Here is a 21,707-nt window from a genome sequence, read left to right on the forward strand (position 1 = left end):
CAACTCAAGTCCTATCTCCACCAGGAAAAACCTGCCTTTGGCACCCAGACTCGCGCAGGCACCTCCCTCTTCCTGACCACCCACAGCTAGTGCGTCCCGTGGGTCCTGGATCACGTTGTCACCTGCCCTCTTTTGTTTCACGTGTGTGAGCCTCATTTCTAAACAATTTCAGCAGGCCCTTGAGGGCAGGAATCAGAGCATCTGTTTTTCTTCTTTCCTTCTTGATCTGTCAAAACCCTTCTTATTCTTTAAGGCACAACTCAGATGCCAGCTCCTCTAAGAAAGTCCTAGATCTCCTCCAACTTCCAGGCAGAATGAATGGCTCCATTAGCATTTGGGCTCTTAATTCTATGATAACACAGTCTGCCTCCCTCAATAGCATTATTCTGATACGCATATCTCCCCTGGTGGGGGGTGGTTAAGTAGATGTTGAATTGAGATGTAAATACTCTCACAGCTATTACTGTATGAGGCACATGCTGGTAATAAAGTCTCCAGTACTTACTGAATTAAATTATTGATTTGAATATTTGCTCACCTTGCAAATCTGCTGCTGTGTGAAATCTTCCTAACATCATTATGCCCACTGTCACCATCCACAGCATCTAAACCACATCGCGCTTTACATCTGTGCAGGAGAGAGTATAGCCCATGATCTTGGTGAAGTCTGAATTTATGAAGACCACTGTCCTACGCCTCATCCATCCAGTTGTATAAGCAGAGTGCTGGCAACCACCAACTGTCAAGCCTCTGAAAATGCTTGTAAACTGCACAATGAAAATTAATGTTCAATTAAATGTCTACAACATATTACATATGAGCTGCAACCTAACACACATAGTTTTATGTAATATGAAAGTTTATAAGATTAACTATATTCTTTAAGTTATTTCAAAATTACTAGCAAAATTCTACTTAATATGGGACATGTTTGTATTTTAATTTTTAACATTTAATTTTTTATTTTTTAATGGTGGATTAAATTGAACCCAGGACCTCGTTAATATATGTAATTGAATGGAATCTCCGAAATGAAGAACAACATAGGGCAGTGAAATTCTTAAAGGAGCCCCCTGCTATGGCATGAAACTCCCGCCACAAAACACAAGTGAATAGGTATACCTGAAGAGGGTATACAGCACCTTTAGACTTGTATTGATTCTGTACATAGAACCCTAAAGTCATTTTCAAAGATGTTTTTCTATTGCTCACTTCAGTCTTTTCACTTCCATTACCAGCAGTATCAGGTGGCCTTCTTGGGTGAATTAGGAAAAAAAAGCTGTGTTTAATCACATAACAGGAAGGCAGGTCCAGAGGGAGGATGCCTCCCTTGGTTGTGGATCCTGGGCCGTCTGCCCAGGCTCATTCGTCCGTATCATCAGGTACTTAATTCAATTCTGGACTACAACCATATTACAAATCACTGCATGTTGTGGAACTTTGCAAAGATTGAAACCACTGAAGTAAAACCCAGTAATGCTAAGGGTTTATTGCAATATTAAGGAGAATGGATGAGTGCACCTGAGCTGTACACACCCCTGGGAACCCTGGCCTTGGAGGAGGACAGAGGGAAGGAAGCAAAGTGCCTGTTGATCTCAGCAATAAGAAATCCACAACAGTGCCTCCTGGCTTCTGGTTTGGAGACCAAGAAGTTTCTCTAATGTCAATGGAGCAGCCTCTTTTACAAAGGGGAAGACTAGAAGGAATGTTCGATAGTCCTGAGAAAGAGCGTTGTCCTCAAGTGTTTCCGCTCCCACGTTGTCACCACCTTTGGATGCAGAACCTGGAAAGTCTGCCCCAGAAGATGCCCTTCCTCTGACTGGGCACATTCCTCCAACAGTCGTGACAGATGCTACCCAGCTCCCTTTAAAGATGATTCTTAGTCAAAGGCTCTTCAAGGGATGGGGCTAAAAGAAAGTGACTACAAGACTGGAATGATTTGAACTGAGTGAAATCTTAAACCTGAGGGTTTATATCTGCTTCCCAGAAAACAGATCATCTTTCCCACTCAGCTTTGCTTTGATGGTGAATAAATTTTGCTGCTCAAAATTCAATCCAAACCTAACTTCTCTGAGCCTAGATGGTCAGGAGAATTTTATCCAATATTTCTAAATCTCCTAATCTTCTCAGTGAGTGTTATGGACTGAATTGTGTTCCACCAAAATTCATGTGTTGAAGTCCCAAGCCCCAGCACATCAGAAGGTGGCTATATTCAGAGATGGAGTCTTTAAAGAGGCGATCAAGTTAAAATGAGGCTATTAGGGTGGGCCCTCATCCAATCTGACTGGTGTCCTTATAACAAGAGGCGATGTGGACACAGAGAGAGACTCTGAGGTGTACACCAGAGAGAAAAGACCGCGTGAGGACACAGGGAGAAGGTGGCTGTCTGCAAGTCAAGGAGAGACGCCTCAGAAGAAACCAAATCCCGCTGGCAAATTGATCTCGGCCTTCCGGACCCCAGAGCTGTGAGAAAACAAATGCCTGCTGCTTTAGCCCCCGGTGCGTGGCACTTTGTTATGCAGGCTAGCTAACAAATGCACTCAGGCAAGCCAACTTGTATTGAAAGTACAGAAACTTCCGGGGTAAATTTTATCTCTCAGATCTATGACAGCAGACTTCTAAACGTAAATTTTCTTTAATTTGATGGCCAGTATCTCCAGGCTACTTTTTTTTTTCAACTTCCTGATACAGGTGGTGAAAGTATGGGACTTTGAAACAGGAAGGCTGTTGTCTGAATTTACTGGGGCTCATGGCAGCACTGGAATCACTTGTCTGCCCTTTGACCCAGTGGAAGAAGGTATGTGCCTTCTCTAGTATCTTCTACCACTAGGCAGGGTGACCCCTGACATGCCATCCTGATGGGGGCTCTGTTTCCTAGGCTAGTTACCAGGGGCAGAGATGGCTGGCTGAGAACATGGAGCTACAGCAACGGGCGTTGTCTGCACACCCTGAAACACGGCAAGTCATTTTCTACCAAGGATCCCCATATTATAATGATGCAAGATTGAACGTTTGTAATAAATGTGGAAGAAATCAAATGGGAGAGAATCTAGGATGCATGTAACAATCCTACCTCCTTTTCTCTGGCACTTCATTGCCAATGACTCTAAACGTCTATGTAGGAAGGACATACTACACATAAATGTTTGTGGTCCCAGCTGTACCCCATGCGTTTGTTCCCTTGCTGCCTGAGTTTTGAAAGAGTTTATACCTGGTATATATACATATATACCTGGTATACACCTGATTTCTTAAGAGTTTAACTTTTCTAAATATTTTAATCATCGTGTAAGTCAAACATGTAAAGTCTAGATGAACTAAAACCTAGTCTCATTGTGTGTCATTGTGATTTTTTGTTCTCAAGGCTGCTTTTTCCGTTTGTTCATGTGCTGTGTTTGTTCTTAGTAAAATTTCCACAGTTCTGGCCTGTGAGACTATGAGGAAGATCAGAGGCAAACTTTCTTCAGGTATCAGAGAATATAAATGAAATTGAAGTAAATAAGATAAAAATTACTCACAGTAACAAGTGTGTGATCACTTGTTCTGCCTCTGACCTCACACATGCGTGTGCTCATTCGCTGAGTCAGTGAGTGCCAGGCACTGTGTGGGGTCTTTCAGGAGAAGGTGAGCCCCTTCCTGTAGCTGAGTGAGGGCTGAATCGGCCCTTTAGGGCAGGGAGGGTGGCAGTGCTTTGATGGCTTGAAAGACACATAACTGTGGTCTGGAAACTAGAAAGTAAGTGCTGAAGTTTTCCCAGTCATCCGTTGGGTGAAGTCAGTGTGTGGAAACTGATTCAAGAACTAAGATAGAAGAATAAGTTGATAATATTTTCTAGATGAAAAGCAAAATGAAATCTGTGATTGTACCTACTGGGAGGTGAACCAAAACAAGTGAGTTATAGTCCACTTGACTGTAAGAGGGGCATCTTGAGTACTTAGTGGGGCATCTTTTTTGATACAAAGTTTGTCCTGGAGGAAGACACCAAGACAGTAAAGGGAATTTCCCAGAAAGAAATGTGTTGAAGAATTCCCCCAAAATGTGGTGGGTCCCAGATGGTAATTCAGGCAACAGGGCTCTTCCAGAATATTGGAAGCAGTTCTCTGCACATTTTGATAACTGTGTAGGGGTAGAGACTGGAAGCACTGTATCTCTCCACCAAATGCTTTATTAGGGAATAAATCACAAACTAGAGTAATTAAATTCAGCAGCCATGAGTCAAAGAATAAAAACCCAATAAATTCCCTCCTGAACATTAAAATGTTGAAAACAATTCTTGATCAATTTATGTTTGTGCCCCTGCCTCCGTGGTTCAACCACGCTCTTGGGATCAGGGCATCCTTCGGAAGGCAGCTGCTCGTGGAGCGCACCTTGGAAATAACTGGGTACCCTGCTTCTGCTTCCGCATCCTTTAAGAACCAGTTAAAAAACGGACCCTGTTATCAAATCATGTTTTATCTTGCTCTCTGCAAAAAACAGAAGAGGTTGTTTTCTTGCTGTCTTCATTTATCATATGTACATGACAAAATTAAGCCACAGTATTGATTCCATGCAAAAAATTAAGCAGATAATAAGCTCAAGTATCAAAATGTCATGGTCTGTTGTTCTGGGCGTATCACAGCTGCTGGATGGGACAGAAGGATAAACGTATACTATGTCAGTGAAATGTACAAAACTATGGTATTTCAAAACTCTGCTTCAGACTGATTTCCTTTCCCACACTCACCCCCCGTTGATTCTTTTCCCTTTAAAAACAGATTTTGGAGAAATTCTTTATGCCACTGTCTGGTACAAGTCACACCAAAATATAGACAAAAGTTTCCTCCTCTCTCTCTCTTCTCTGTCTCATCTTTCCTTCCTGCTTCCCTTTTAAAAAAAAAAGTTTATACTTTTCCTGTTTCAGTTTCTTCTCACTAGTTCTTTTCTATGGGAAGAAGTGTAATGACTCTGCGCCCAGTTGCAATGTACGGGGGTTTCCTCACGCCAACAAGCAGTTCTCCGACACAAGCTGGTACCCTACAATTCAACTCCATTCTCACGCTATCTACCTTGAGAGAGCGTCAGATTCCACAGGTTGAGGGTTGAGTCCTATAAGGTACAAGACTCCTCACCGCAACTTCAGACACCATTTGCAAATCCAGGTTGTCGCCTGTGCCTCTGACCAACTGGTTATAACACAGGAGGTTCCAAAGACTCCCCTCCTTGGGTTATATTAATTGGCTTAGAGCAGCTCACAGACCTTAGGGAAACTTTTCTCCTGCTGGATTGCCAGTTTATTATAAAAGGATATAACTCAGGAATAGCCAGATGGGAGAGGTGCATAGGGTGCAGTATGGGGAAGGGGCAAGGAGCTTCCATGGTCAGCACTTAGGAAATTCAGAATGGAAACAAAAACAAAATACATATTTCTAATTATAAATCACAGTGTCACCCAGTCCTAGGTAGACAAACTATCAGGGCAAAGAGGGCATCTTTGGGGATCCAAACCAGACCGTACCTTGACACTTGTGGCTCCCCCTCACCTTGCCTAGTCTTCTCAGCTTTTGTGCAGGCTGGCTGTGTTCCCTCCTACCCAGCATGCAGGGGCTTACAATTACATCTGGAATATTCTCGCTCCTAATTGAAGGTTAACCAGCCTGTTAATTTCTTCCTTCTTCCTCCCACCTTGTCTTCATGCCCTAGTCCTTCCCTAAATGGAAAAAAATGAAATGCCATCCATAAGCATCTCTATGGGAAAAAAATTCTTTTTTCTATGGCTTAGAGGTGGGGAAAGGATTAAGAGACGTGGGAAGTTGAAAATGCTGACTAAAACTAAGTTTTAAATCTACCTGCGGCATTTTATTTCCCCCGTTTGCTATGCTGGATGGTCCTGGATTTTTGAAGGTCTTTAAAGATTGTAAGTTCTTTATTCATTTGAAAGTGTGCTGTATTTCACAGCCTGAGCCTTGCATCCTCAGATGATTTGGAAGATGACTACCTGAGAGGTCCCGGCTTTGAATTTGTTCTTTGGTATTAAAGGCTCCTGAGCTGATGGCTTTTGTTTTAGCCCCTTCAACAGTTCTGGGTCTCATTACGGAGGTGAAGCTATGCAGACCATCCGAGGAGAGCCTGTCAGTTGACATATGATTTGCTGGAATGCAATCGCCCAAACATCAGGGTTGGATTGCTTTTTATTCCCACTGGCAGTAGGGGAATTTGCTTTGACGTTTCAAAAAGCCACATCATTGGTAGGGTGAGGGGTAGGGTTATAAAATGTGCCAACACCTCTCCCTGAAGCTGTGAGTGTGTTGGCAGCTCATTTTACTGCTTGTACAACTTCTCCTGTTTGGCTTTGAATACAGGACACACTGTCTCATTTTCATCACTTCCTGAAGCCACAAGTACACTGGCAGGATGACTTGGTGAGCCCTGGTGCACTGTCCAGCTCTCAACCCAGACAGTGGCACTTGATGGGGTTGTCCTTCATTCCTGGGGTTCACCCTGAGTCTCCGGGGCCTGCATCTGCCTAGGGCGATCACAGCATCTCAAAAGCCTCTGCTGTGGTGGGGTTTCGTGATTGGGATGTAGGTAGAGCCAGAAGCACTGAGCTCCTGGCAGCTGCTTCTGCTCCAAGAAGAGTGACGGCCTGTGTCCAGGTTGGGACATGAGGCCCAGGAGCAAACCCATGCATCTCCCCTTGAGCTCAGCCTAGAGTCCTGTGGTGTAGGAATGGCAGCCCAGGATGTGATACGTGTGACTTTCCTCAAAGAAGCATCTGCTTCCTATTTGTTCTTGGCATGCAAAACTGTACCCATTCACTGTGCCATCGTTGGGTGGCCGGGGAACCTAAGCGATGACATTCCTACCGCCTGTGAGGGACTTCTTACGATTCTTGTTAGCATTCAAATTGCCCCCAACTTTCTACAGCTTCTCAGGGTTGAGTGACATCTTTCAGAATTGTCTGGATGCCAAGCCTTTGAGACAAGTGTTAAGAAAGAAAGTTTACTGTGAATAATAACCACTTCCCACCACCCAACCTTACATTACGCCCTTATAAATATTCCAAAAGCTACCAGTCACTAGAATGCAAATTCAGTGAAGACAGACCTTGTCTGTTTTCTCTTTCATATTCCCAGGAACAGCTGGTGTCTGGTTTATCTTAGATGCCCTATTAATACGTGCTCATTCAGCGAGCATATATCCAATGCCTACTGTGGGCCCACTGCGTGCTGTTCCCTGAAGATGCAGCAGTGAGCAAAGTGGTCACCACACGGTCCCTGCCTGCGTGGAGTCTGCAGATGACTGATTGTTGACTGAAAGAACAAAGTTATGCAGAAAATGACCCGAGGGAAGCCATGGTCATTGGAAGGGCAGAAGTCATGCCAGAGTCAGTGAAGTGTTAGTTTATTCAGATATTTATTCATTCAGTTATCAATTCTTTCAACACCTGTTTATCAAGCACTGTCATAGTGCCATCCTTAGAGGGTAGACACAGAAGATAGAAACATGAATAAAACGTGATTCCCGGCCCAGAATTTCACAGGCTGGCAAGGCGATAAACTAAGGAAATAATCATCACACGATGTGACAGATGCTATAATAATGTATAAAACGCTGGAGAAAGCTGGGACAGCTGGGAACTGCTAACTTTGCTCTAGCACCGTACAGGATATTAAAAGATTACTAGGATTTTTCCAGGAGGCCAAGGTAGGGAACAGCAGCCGAGAGGAGGGGGAAGGGGGAGAGCGTGAGCCGAGTGGGAGCATGAGAAGCCATTGAATGAATGTCTCTTTCCCAACTGTCTTACCCACCATCTTCCCAGCAGCTTTCAAGCAGAATGGGCATCTTAGATGATCACGGATAGGTCCTCAGGGGACGCTCTGTAGGAGCTAGGTGAGGGCAAGGGAGAAAAAAATATCTTTACAGCCCCAAGAAAGGCCAATTCTCTCCACAAGTAAACTGCTCCCCAGTGAGAAAGTGGAAAGGATAATGGCCAGGGACTCTTTGAAGTCTGCAGACTAGTCTCAAAACCAAAAATATGTCCATTTCTTATCTTTCTTAAGGATCCACGTCCAAAAATCTTCCTTTCAAGGAGAGTAGATAATTCCAGTTCCTAACAGCACTGGTGAGCCACAGGTGGGGGCAGATGGGAGCTGTGGAGGAACTGAGTTGAGGGACTCCACACACTGGAATTCAGATGTGGGGCTCTGGGGAGACCAAACCCCCTTGGCCAGTGCTTGGGTTCCGTTGTCCTTTCCCATCAGCGTTCTGACGTTGCCCAGCGCCACGTGGAGGTAAGGAAGCTGCTAGAGTAGCGCTTGCCTGGGGAAGGTGACAAAACTGACTGCAGGAGACGCAGCACCTCTCTGGCTGACCTGCAAGCAGACGCCTGCCTGGAGGGACCCCCTGGTCCTCTGGGCTGGGCCACGAGGTTCCGGTGAGTCCTTGATGTGGGCAACCACAGGATCCTCTGTCTTAGGCACCAAATGGAGGGAAGTTAGCTGTGGGTGGCTGGGGATTGGACTTCTCAATCTGTCCCTCTCTGTCTCTCCCAGAACCACAGGCACAAGGAGGCCATCCTCTGTGTGGCTTACTGCCCACCTTTTCTCCTGGCCACCTCCCGCGATGACGGCAAGAGCATCATTTGGAATGTCATCTCAGGCCACGGGTACGGCAAGCTCAACACCCCCAGCCCCTCTGAAGGAGCAGAAGACGGAGAAGGTAGGCGTGAGGCGGCCTCCGCGGACACTCTGACTGGCCTGGCAGCCTTGGGCTCCCAGCAAGTTGTCTCAAGGAGCCTCAGCTCTGGGTGGCTTCCGGTTATAAGGGATTGGCCTGAATTCAGGCTTAACTCGTCAGATGGAGATTCAGATTCCCTAAACTGGAAGGAAGCTCAAGAGTTGAGCTAGCTCAGTCCACATCCTCAGGCACCCGTCCATGAAAGCTCATCTCGCAGGCCAGCCCACCACCTCCAGGAGCCCTTTTCTCACCCCCAGCCAGCCCCTTGGGCCTTGCTGGTACAGCTCTTCCAGTGCTGACTGTACTCCTCTGCTTTGAGGACCACCCTCCACATGCTTCTATCACCTAGCAAGCAAGCCAGGTCCACCGCACCCGCCTAGCTCAGACATCATCTCCTGATGGTCACTCATCCGTGTGCCCTCAGGCTTTATGCCACCCTCACCATCAGCCCCCTCTAGTGGCCTCAGGTTCCCAGGTCCTCACATGGCCTACAGCCCCCTAACCCACCGTCCCACTGGGGCCTGTCCTGACTTCTTGTATACTGTATTGCAAAACTTCTCCCCACCCTCCCACCCCTACTGTCCCCAGTTTCCCTGCCCTGAGTCCATTTCTCCAAGCCCCTTTCTCTTGGATGGGTTCATTCATTCACTTATTCATTCAAAGAATATTGACAAGCCCTTGCTATGTGCCAGGCCCGGTGCCAGGTCTTGGGGCTGGTAATCACATCCCTTTCCCCCATAAGTCCTGAACCACATGGGAAAATACACATGGGAGGATCCACTCGTCTGTCAGTTTCATTGCTGGCGGTGCTGGACTGGAAAACTGGCAGGAGCCCACAGCCAAATGGGCTTCTTACCCCTTCTCTCCCTACGTCCAGAGTCCAGGCCTATCCTCTCCCAGCGGCCATCTGAAGACCCGCATCTGCCAACAGCCAGAGGACCCACTGCCTCACACCCATGGGGCCCCAACAAGGGAGAAACAGGGTGCTGGGCATATCTGCATAAAACTGGAGAGCTTCTGCATCTCCTGAAACCCAACCAGCAAACCCTTAGAGAGCCGTGAGCCCCAGACGACAATCCCTGCTTTAGGCATTTGATGATTTAGTAGCCAGGGAAAAGCTCTAATGATTCATTGGATCAGCAAACATCTTTGAGCTGCTTCCATGGGCATAACTCCATGGGAGATGCGTAGAGGAGACTAGAGAGAGATGTGGGGCCTGGTGCTGCCCTCAGGGGAGTCAGTGTAAATCCAGAGACAAAACTTGCATGCCCAACAGGTAAAGTAATGATACCGTGATGCAGTCAGCCCCTCTGTGCTTGAGAGACACTCTGGAGGGCAGGGGTTGAAACTGAAACCACTGGACACCACGAGATTAAAAAGAAAGTCTTACCTGCAGATTTATTATCCAGTCTATTCTCACCCCCTTTACTACACATAAAAAAAGCCTCTCCTGCGGAGCTCTTTCTGAGAGTGCCTAAGAATTTTTTAAATCTTTAGGGGGAAAAGTGGTGGCATTTCCTTCTAAAGGTTTATTTTCATTGCATTTAAATGAAAATTAAGTCACTGGCCAAGAATGCAATGTTGACCTTTCAGCCAGCAGTTCTAATTTAAAATCCTATTTGAAGCAGCATTTATTGCTTAGAGTTATGTGACTGCTGGTTTTGAAAAACTCCTCTTCTACTCCAAAAATGCAAAGCCAGCCATAGCTCCCAATTATTCACATTTCAACACTGAAAACATTGCACAAATTAGGTGGAAATATGTGAAAGTTTCCCCACCCTTCTGGGAAAGAGCAGTACTGGCTCTTCCTGAAGGTCAGAATGGAACACAGTGGTCTCTTTTCACATGGGATTGTTTAAGAGGCCGCCATCTTACTTGGAAAACCATCTGGACATTTCTCCTGAAGTCATCCTCAGTAGAGAGGGGAGTTAAGAGAGAAAGGCAGTCGTGCAAACAAAGCTGAAAACATATTTTTTCTGCCAACTTTTCAACATTTTAGCTTCATTCTTCCTTATATGTATTGGGAATTCCATCTTCCCCTACATCAAAGAGAAAGAATTTGAGAGCGAAAGAGAGAGACCAAGAGATTTCAGCCAGGCTAAAATCCAGAAATTTGCGAGTTCACTGGGAAAATAAAGCTCTTTCTATTCTTCTTCTTCTTTTTTTTTAATTGTGGTAAAATACACGTAATGTAATATTTGCCATCTTAATTATTTTAAGTCTATAGTTCAGTGGTATAAATACATTCACAGTGCAGCCAACACCTCCATCCATCCCCATAACTCTTCTTGAACCTGAACTCTGTATCTATTAAACAATAACTCCCCCATCCCCACTGCCCCCAGGCCCTGGCCGCCACTATTACAATTCCTGTCTTTATGATCTCGATTACTCATGGAAATGAAATCGTACAGTATGACTGGCTCACTTCACCTAGCATAACAGCCTCAGAGATAACGTCCATCCATATTGCAGCATATTGCAGAACTTCCTTCCTTCTTAAGGCTGCATAGTTTTCCATTATGTATATCTACCACACTTTGCTTATCCATTCATCCATTGATGGATACTTGGATGGCTTCCACCTTTTAACTGTTGTGAATAATGTTTCTATGAACATGGTTGTACAAATATCTCTTCAAGACCCTGCTTTTGATTCTCTTGACTATATTCCCAGAAGTGGAATTGCTGGATATATGATACCTCTAGTTTTGATTTTCTGAGAGACCACCACACTGATTCCCACAGGGGTTCTGCCATTCTACAGTCCTGCCAACAGTGCACAGGGTTCCGATTTCTCCACATCCTGACCAACACTTGTTATTTTCTGGTTTTTGTTAGTAGCCGTCAGAATGGGTGTGAGGTGGTAGCTCATGGTGGTTTTGATGTGCATTTCCCTAAGGATTAGTGATGTTGACCATCTTTTCATGTGCTTATGGCCCTTTGTGTACCTTCTTTGGAAAGATGCCTGTTCAAGTCCTTTGCTTTTTTGAAACTGCTTGTGTTTTCTTATTGTTGTGTTTCAGAAGTTTTCTATATATTCTGGATATTAATCTATTATCAATATATTATTTGCAAATATTCTCTCCCATTCTGTAGGCTTCCTTTTTACTCTATGAATAGTGTCTTTTGATGCACAAAAGTTTATTTTTCATGAAGTCCAATATGTCTATTATTTTTTCTTTTATTACCTGTGCTTTTGGTGCCATATCCAAGAAATCATTGTCAAATCCAATGTCATGCAGCTTTTGTCCCATGTTTTCTTCTAAGAGTTTTATTGTTTTAGGTCTTACATTTAGGTCTTTCATCTATTTTGAGTTAATTTTTGTACCTGGTATTAGTTAAGGGTCCAAATTTCTTCCTTTGCAGATGGATATCCAATGTTCTCAGCACCATTTGTTGAAAAGACTGAAAAGGGTCTTGGCTCCCTTGTCGAAAATCATTTGACCGTAAACGTGAGGGTTTGTTTTAGGGCTCTCTATCCTATTCCACTGTCCTGTGCATCTGTCTTTATGCCAGTGCCACAGTTCTGATGACTGTAGCTTTGTCAAATGTTCTGAAATAAGGAAGTGTGAGTCCTCGAGTTTTCTCTTCTTTTTCAAGATTGTTTTGGCTCTCAGGGGTCCCTTGACATTCCTTATGAATTTTAAAATGGCCTTTTCTATTTCTGCCAGCAACATCTTTGGGATGTTGATAGAGACTGCATTGAATCTATACATCGCTTTTGGTAGTATTGATGTTTTAACAATATTTCTTCCAATCCATGAACATGGGATGTGTTTCTATCTATGTCTTAATTTCTTTCAACAATGTTTTTTAGTTTTCATTGTACAAGTATTTCACATCCTTGGTTAATTCCTAAGTATTTTAGTCTTTTTGATGCTATTCTAAATGGAGTGTTTTTTTTTTAATTTACTTTGCAGATTGTTCCGTGGTCACATATAGAAATGCAACTGACTTCTGTCTGTTGACTTGGTATCCTGATACTTTGCTAAATTCATTCACTGCTTCTAAGAGATGAAAGCTTTTTATTTAGGGAAACAATATAATAATATTTAGTTTAGTTGTGAATAATATTATAACAAAATAATAATATAATAATTTCAATAAGATAGTATTTTATTAATAATAGTATTTAGTAGTTAATAATATAATAAATATAATAACAATATGCTAATAATTATATAAGTAACATATTTAATCCTGTATGTCATTTTCCTGAGTGCTTTCAATGTATTACCTCATTTAGTACTCACGTCAACCCAGGGAGATAGGTGCTATTGGACCCATTTTCATAGATGAGGAAACTGAGGCTAGAGAGTTAAGTAACAGTAACTAGAATGGTTACCATTTGTTGAGTGTCTCTGTGCTCTGAGTACCTTAGGTGCAGTATCTCCATTCAGCTTCATAGCAAGGTCATGGAGCACGATTCCCATAGAGTCTCTAATTTACTCTTCCCTGAAATTCTGTGAACTAGCAAGTATTGTCTCCCTGTCATGGATGAAAAAACTGAGGTTTCGGGAAGTGAAATGCTCCTCCAGACCACGCGTTGGGGAGTGGGGGAGCAGCACACCCACCCCTACCCCAGGATGAAGTGGGCAGGTGAAGGGGGTTATCTCTGCTGCCCCTCCCCCTTTCATCATCCTCCCTCTCGCCACCCCCTAGGGCAATACCCCCAGAGCCGGATAATCTGAGAGTAAGGTGACACCTTAGCCCATCGCTGACCACACACCCCAGGCTTCAGGGAGGGCACGGGGGCCGAGGAGCTGGCAGGAGCCTCACCACCATGTAGGCGACCCTCCACCTGCCTCTGAGAATCCTCAGTGCCCCGAGGACAACCACAAAGCCCGATGTCAAGGGCCCGGGCTTTGGATGCAAACACATCTGGATCTGAATCTCAGCACCTCCACGTCTGAGCTGTGTGACCTCAGGCAATGCGGTTCTTTCTAAACCACGGTCTCACTGCCTGTAAAATCAAGAGCATGATGTCTAACTGGGATTGTTGTGATAACTGACCATGGTGGTGTTGAGAAGGTACTGAGCTCAGTGCCTGACACAGGAAGTTCCACTAAGTGAATTAGCCTTGCTGTGGTGGTCATCCACCTGCTGACAGGGCCTGAGTCTGCCATGTTCACCATGGTTTCCCAAGTGCACAGACCCGACAAAAAACAAGTGAAGGAAAGAATGAACTCTTGATGGCTTTGAGCAAAGCTTTTAACTGTTTTAAATCTCCATTTCCTCATCTGACCCTGGGACTGATAATCCAGTACCATGTGACTTCACATGGTTCTGCATCTTGGCAAATGTAAAAAGTGGCATGCAGGTTAATTATTATTATTCCAATCCAGGAATCCCAGGGAGTGGGGACCTCTTGGGAGGTGTCCACAGAGTCCCGGGCAAAGCCCCGACCTCCCCACCAGCTCGCGGGCCCCGCCCTCCAGCCCACACCAAGTTCCCAATCCCTGTCTCTCTCCCCGGGTCCTAGGGCAACGCCAGGGTGCCCTGAGCCACAGAGGCCCTCAGCCTTCACGTCTGCCTTCCCCCCGTCAACCAGGCTGGGCTGGTTCCTATCCTCCTGTGTGCGCCGCCTCTGCTTCAGGCCCTGGGCCGGGGGCAGCTCTGTGACCCGGGGAGAGACCCAGGAGAGGATGAGAAAAGAGCTGGGAGCACAACCAAAATGCTCCCCTTGCCCCCAGGCCCAGGCCGGAGTGCTCCCTGCCTCACCTTCCTGAAGGCGCGGGCAGCCGCGCTGGGATCAGCCACCGCCCTGGCGGCCCGCGGCCCGAGGGCAGAAGGGAGCCGGCGCGGCTCTTTCCTGCGGCGCTGCGGGCGGGTTTGAGAGGAAGCGTCTCCAGGCGGTCAGGACGCCCCGGCTGCGCCCGCTGCCCTTTCCCTCCGGCTGCGCCGGTCTCTCCCTGGAGCCCAGGCGGACTAACGCCAGCCTGCTCGGCCGCAAGATGAGCAAAGGATCCTGCGCTGGGGATCAGCGGTGGGGGCCGGCTCCCAAGCCCACTAACTAGCTCGGTGATGTCACCCGGGTGACAGGTCCTCCAGCCTTCAGTAACATGTAATGAGTGGGCCAAAGCTCTAGGATTTTATTTTAAATCTCAAGTTAAAAGCAGCTGCCGAGCAGGGAGCTTGGGAAACGCAAGGCACAGATGCCCGGCGCCCTTCCTCCTGCTCCCCTCCCAGGCTCCGTCACCTTCTGGAGGCTGTTCGGCGGGGCCTGTCCCATCGCAAACTTCACTACTCTAAGTTTGGCCGCGGTTTGGTAATAAGTTCCATGCTTCAGGTTTGGGTGTGTTTGTCTGTTTCGACACTAGCCTAAGTGATGCAGCAGCTCATCAGGGCTCTAAGCCCTTTCTATCTGTATGTCTGCTTTACTGGAGGATTAATACCAGCACAGTGACTAGTTCTTACTACAAATGGGAGATAGCATTTCACTTGCCATGGTCTGACAGGTAAGCTGTACCTGTGATGGGCTGTGTGTGTGTGTGCGTGTGTGTGTGTGTGTGTGTGAGATGGACCCTGTGTGTGTATACGTAATGGGCCCTCTGTGTGTATTCTGTGTAATGATCCCTGTGCGTGTGTCTTTCAGTCCAGAGACAAAGCCCGGATCAGCAGCATGGTGGTGACAGCAGGAGACACCCGTGACTATGTGGCTGACCAGGATGGCTTGGTGCACGTCTGCGACATCGAGGAGTACAGCCTGCTGGGACCAGAGCTGCAGCCTTCCAAGGGTAGGCAATGAGCTCTCCGTGTTAAACACTCTGTGGAGCACAGACAGGGAGCATATAGGTATGGACCATCCACCTGGCTACAAGCTCAGCCCCAGTTCAGAGCCTTGCTGGAGTCTCCACTGGGTCGTGAATTCCCTTGAAGTCAAATGTATTCGTCAGGCCAGTACTCGGGCTGCCGTAATGACATACCATACACTGGGCAGCTTAAGCTGCAGAACTTTATTTCTCACATGTGTGGAGTTCTGGAGACTGGAGGTCTGAAGCAGGGTGCCAGTGTGGTCAGAGGGGGCTTTTCCTGGCTTGCAGGTGGACATCTTTTCAGGTCACATTTTGTTGAGTCCTCACATGGCCCAGAGAGAGAGAGAGAGAGAAAGGTGAACACTCTGATGTCTCTTCTTATAAGATCACTTTTGGATCAGGGTCCCACCACATGACCTCAATTAACCTTAATTACTTCCATAAAGGCCTTATCTCCAAATACAGTCACACTGCGGGTTAGGGCTTCAACAGAAGAATTTGGGGGAGGCAGACAAAATTCAGTGTATACCTTAAAATCAGTTTATTTTCACAAAAATTATCAAAATCAAAAACATGTTAATTTAGAGAACTCGGCTAGACTGGAGGCAGTGAATTTGGTAAGGAACTGTGCTATCATGTCCCGGTAGGAATGATTCAGGACTGGGGGGAGCTGTGTGATGAGGAGTGGGCTGTAGTGATTAGATTAACCCGAGTCACTGCTCAGAGAGACTCCGTACCTGCTTCAGTAGGTTACCTTGTCTCCCTAGCTGAGGTTTCTTGAAGCAGGTGCTAGAACTATTTTGGATATACATTCAAGTGCTTAGCATAGACTGAGTCGCTTGTGCACCGATGTGATACATTTTGTAGGAGCTCTTCCGGGCTTGAGGCTCCAGGGCCAGCTGCCCTGGATTGTTTCTTACGGAACCACAGGCAGAACGGAATTTGATTACGTGGACCTCACAAAACTTTGCTCTGATTAGAACTCAGGTTCCCTTCCATCCTACGCTTGCTGTGTATTAATTTATCTCTATTCTTCCAGGAACCTTTGGGCAGAGTAGTCCCTGGGATATTTTCACTCCTGCCTCCTGGGGCCACCCTAGAGTGCCAGTGAAGTTCCGACAGGTCCCCAGAGCGTGCCTGCTCACCCGGCGCTGGAAGGAGGTGTTCCTGCCACGCACACAGGAGAGGAGGGACAAGGCAAGGTGGTGGAGGGCAAGGCCGGTGCTACGGTGGGTCTGCACATCCAACTCACCTGTGCTTCCTTCGTAGCTTCCAGGCAGATCAGCACAGGTTGCCAACTGCAGCCTGAAAGGGCCAAGGCATGACCCAGAGGACCAAGTCAGTACAGAAACAAATGTCCCAAGATCGTGCTACTGGCCAGGGCCAGGGGGCTTACTGGTGCAGGTGGGAGACAGCTGGGGCTAATCTCCCAGCATCAGCTTGACTTTGTCCTCCTTTTCACCAGCGTAAAGGCTACTGTCCGTGGCCTTGGAACACAGAGACTCAACACAATGCTGAACCTGCTGTCACATCAAAGAGACAGACCCGGAAGATTCAGCCTGCAGCACACGCTCACTGTTAGGAAATACATTTACGCGCTGGGCCTCCTGACGGGTGAAAAGAAGAAATGGTGGATTTAGCGCCCGAGTCTATGAAAGCGTCGGAGCAAGAGATGTTGAGCGGGCCCTGGTAGATGCAGCCTTGATTTAGAGCTCAGTGAAATATATGGATTTCCAAGAAATGCTTGCCCTTTAATAAGTGGAAAAGAAGGTCATTTCATGAGCTATTGCTCACCGGTTATGTTACAACTCAAAGCAGGACACCTGCTCTGCCAGCAAAATAATGTGTCTTAGGTTTTGCCTTGGCAGCCTCTTGGAATACTGATCACACAGTGTCTCCTCGTCACTGACGTCCTCGCAGAGCCCCAGACACAGAAAATGGGGAGTGAAGGGCCCGGGCAGCCATCAATCCAGAAGACCTTCTGTCTTGTCAGGAGCCTCCCACGTTTCCAGGACCTTGTTCTCACAAGCGTTCCCAAGGCGGTAACACGGGGCCCTGGTAGCCCTGAGCCCGGGAGGCTCAGAATGTGTCCACACAGCACTGGCACTGTCGGCCTATTTAAAATACACTCATTTCAGCAGGCATGTGATATCCAGAAAATAAATATGTTCATTCACTTTGATCAGGCCCCCAATTTAGAAAACAAAAGCACAGGGGAAGGTGGGAAGAGAGAAAGGAAGGAGCTCATGGGGGAATGTGCTAATAGACACAAAACCCTGGGTCCCCACACCAGACCTGGAGAAAATCAGACTGCAGCTCAGGGGCAGGAAGGAGGGAGCTGAGGGAGGAAGGGGAGGAAAGGGAGGGACGAAGGATTCTCAGTTCAGTACGTTCAAAGTAAATAACTCATACGATGCTCGCTTCCCCCTCCCTGACCCGGTGAAAGAGGAGGAAGCAATAGACTTCATGGGTGGCCTTGATCTTGTGTAGGGAGACCACTAGGAGATTTTGTGTTTCTTATTCTGTCCAATTTGTCTGCAAATACCTCAGGAAACAGTCTGTAAATTCTCCCCAAGAAAAATACACAGGAAAAAAAAAAGAACCTGAAGACCCCTTATGTAGTGTGTCTGGGCCGGTCGATGGGAATTCAAAGTGAAATTACAGAACGAAGTGTTTGCAGTGCTGTTTACAAGTTCGGGTTGCCTGAGGTCTACTCCCAGGTTCGCACCCATTAGTTGGGTGACCTCCAGCAATCACTTCCACTGATCTACAAAACAAGGGCTGGGATTAGCTGATCTTTAAGTTTCATTCCAGCCCTAAAAAATACGATGTTTCTCTGCACATCTGTTTTGCAAAACGGAATGTGTTGATTGGATTCTGCATGTCAGGAGTGAGTCCGCCAGGATGCCAGCCTATCAGACACAACCACAACTGAAACAAGTTGACTGAATGCAGAAAACCATTCACCTGGAAAGCATCACAGATGAATTGGTAGTTTGTGTTGAAAGCACAGGGGAACACGCTCTTGTTATCTAACGGATTCAGCCAGCCTGGGTCCTGTCCTAACACGGAAAATCCATGTAACTGACCTGTTGCCTGTGATCCTGGTTCCTATTCCCACATCTGCTCCTTCTTCCAGCCTGGAGAGACCGCGAACTCTCATTCTCCAGGAGACTCTGTCCTAGAAGTTGAAGGGAAAGAAGACATACATCAATGGGATACATTTTGCAGTGACAGGTCAGCTGAAAAGAAACACCCAGGTTGAAGCCAGGCAGCCTTTGCTGGCTGAGGTATCCCAGGTCACCTGTCCTTAGCACGAGTCACTGGTCCCTAAGCCCCACAGCCTGTGAGAATAGCAAGGTCACAGCTCAAATCTCACCAGTTTAATGTCCTGCTTACCTGGCTCAGGACACTCTAAGGAGCCCCAGTTTTGTCTGGTCAATCTATGTGGTCAGAGGCCACCTTTGCCTCAAGCTCTGTGGCTGGTTGCTGCCCAGGCTGCTTGAGGCAGGACCACGCACGGGTACTCCCACAGGAGCCCAGTGTGTCCCCTGCCGCTCCTCTCGTCATGGGACTTGGATCTAGGTGGTGGGGCTGCATGAGTGATGATGTCACCCTGACCTCCCCGGTTTCTTGGAGCAGCGGCTCCGAGGCCGAGAGCCCAGGCCCCTACTGCATACGGCTGCCCCGCTGTCCTAGCCTCGTTTCCCTCTCACTGTGGCCTTGTGGTACAGGTGCTGTTGGGGCCTCCTGTTTCCACCCATACTCCAGGCAGTGTGAAGAAACAGGAGCGTGCAGAACCAGGTCCAGGACAAAAGTGTGTGCCCTCCCACGAGATCAGCTCCCTTTGCCGACTTTCCGGGAGGCCCTGCACACTTCTGCACACATCTTGAGGGCCAGAATTTAGTCGCTGGGCCCCACCTCATCACAAGAGAGGCTGAGAGTTCTGTACCTTAAGAAGAAGGCAAGAAAGGATTTGGGGTAGACAACTGGCAATCTTTGTGCCAGGAGGTCAGAGTAAAAGGCTTTGGATGCTTCAGAGTCAGAGGGTATCACACCTAGAAACACCATTCATTGTGCATTTCCTGCCAGAAAATGGCAGAGAGCTGTGAATCTAAGGTCTGGATTGGGAGAATACTCAGCTTGTAGGAACGCGATGTGGACTTTGGTTACAGTCACAGGTCTGTCTTTGAAGTCATTTAAGCTCCATGTTGGTATACCTGAGATCTCCCAGGTGGATCTGCAAGCCAGTGAGATGGTCAGTTTAATGATGTGTTGGTTTCTAAGGCTGCAAAGGGAGGGGCTCCCCCATCCATGGATATCTGGGGTTGAGGGAGTGACGTCATCGGCACCTCCATCATCACCGTTACTGGCGGCGGCAGAATCAGCACCGTCCTCTCTACACCTTCCCGGGCAGGGTCTGCTATGGCTTCAGTTGCCTCAGGCTGCTATAACAAAATACGGTTAAGCAACAGACATTTATTTCTCAGAGTTCTGGAGGCTGGAATTCTGAGATCAAGGTCCAGGCCAATTCATTTCCAGGTGTGGGAGGGCCTTCTTCCTGGCTCGCAAGTGGCCGCTTTTCTCTCTGTGTCCTCAGGGGCTGGAGAGAGAGCAAGCTCTATCCTTTCTTCTTCCTATCAAGCCACTAATCCTATCAGAAAGGCCCCACCCTCATGACCTCATCAACCCTAATTACTACCCAAAGGCCCCATCCCCACATTCAGTGGGTGGTGGGCAGCGGAGAGGGCTTCAGCATGTACCTGGGGGGACACAGTTCCGTCCAAAGTACTGAAACTGCTGCGGGGTGTCAGGCGGGACAACAGCTCACATGCAGCAGGAGGCAGCCGCGCTCAGGCTTGTTCACTCCTGCTGGCACCAACTCCAAGTAGAGGCAGCACGGGAACTCAGCTCTGAGCGCAGAGCTGGTTCTAATTCTCAGCACCTCTTTGGTGAGTGACTAAATGACTAAACAGGAAACGGGAGAGGTGAGCAATGAACGAGGCCAGAGTGGGGCCGCTTAGAGGGTCCCAAACAGGAGGTTGAACAGCAGAAACCCTCTCCTCCAACTGGATCCCCACCAGTGGCTGTTAGGTTAATTCAAAAATATATATTTGAAGGCAAGGAACCATTTTTAAATGATACGTACCTCCTACAAACATTTTATTTCAATTTGCAACAGTAAAATGTACATTCGTTCCCGATCTTTTGATGTAAGGCCAAGGCTTTTTCTTCGAGTAAGAGGCAAGTTCAACACAGTCTGCCATAAATGCATTATTTATGACTTTCAGTTTCTGCCTTTTTTAAGCAGAGCAAGAACTTAAAGATATTTGCAAAGCAATGAGAGCACTAGACTTCTAGTTTTTTTGCAATTTCCCCCAAGCTTTAAAAGTTATCTCATCTGTCCTCAATTTAACATGACCCTTCATCTGGTCTTTTCCAAGTATTCATCTTAGTTTTCACAAAGTTTTTTCGTGCTAATTTCGTCAAATTTCATTTTGCTTAAATAAATGTATAATCACAATAAAATGTACGACTGGCAGCCGCAGGTTTGGGAACAAACACAGCTGATTCGTGTTAAGTTACAGCCCCTCAGCCGTCAGGAGCAGAAGTGCCATCTACCAGACGTGAGTGTCTAGAGCATTCTGCGGGCATTTGGCAGGGGGTTTGCAGAGAGTCAGTCAATCCATCAGTTCAGTTAAGAGAGTGTCTACCACATGTAATCCTTTGAGCAACAAGGATTCCCTAGAAACCAAATCAGTGCTTTCCCTGGACAGCTTGGCCGTAGTGCAGAAGAGGGGGAGGGAGCACGTGATCTTGTCCTCAGTCTACCCGGGTTAGTGGTACCTTACCTGCATCACCTCAGTGGGACCCAGCCTCCTCCAACAGCTCACGTCTCATCCAGTGTCAGCAACTGTCAGGATCCCACCCAGGGCCATCGCCGACGTTTGGGTGGGGAATTACTAAACTGCTTTGTCTTATTCTTGCAGCGTCCTGGATGCACCCCTTGTTATCCCCACTCACAGATGAGAAAGTGGAGGCTTAGGGAGGACATGTGACTCGCCCAAAGTCAAGCCACTGGTCAGTGGTAAGGCAGGAACATGGGCCCACCTTCTGTCCACTCCCCCCCAGTGAAAGGACCAGGCCTCAGACAAGGGCTCTGATATGAGCACAGAGATGAAGTAGAAGCTATTGGCGATGGGCAGATTATTGTGGATCCGGGAATCCTCCCCA

The 21,707-nt window shown here is 47.1% G+C and overlaps 1 long non-coding RNA gene across 1 annotated transcript; it reads right to left on the reverse strand.

Moving 5' to 3' along the window:
• Window positions 1-15,990: 15,990 nt before the first annotated feature.
• On the reverse strand, window positions 15,991-21,707 carry LOC116283342 (uncharacterized). Its single transcript, XR_012058721.1, has 4 exons — window positions 21,326-21,707; window positions 19,694-19,921; window positions 18,563-18,654; window positions 15,991-17,587 (listed from the first exon to the last, which is right to left on the reverse strand). It is a non-coding gene; the product is annotated as an uncharacterized lncRNA (long non-coding RNA).

This window comes from Vicugna pacos, chromosome 14 (genome assembly GCF_048564905.1).
Source record: "Vicugna pacos chromosome 14, VicPac4, whole genome shotgun sequence".
NCBI lineage: Eukaryota > Metazoa > Chordata > Mammalia > Artiodactyla > Camelidae > Vicugna > Vicugna pacos.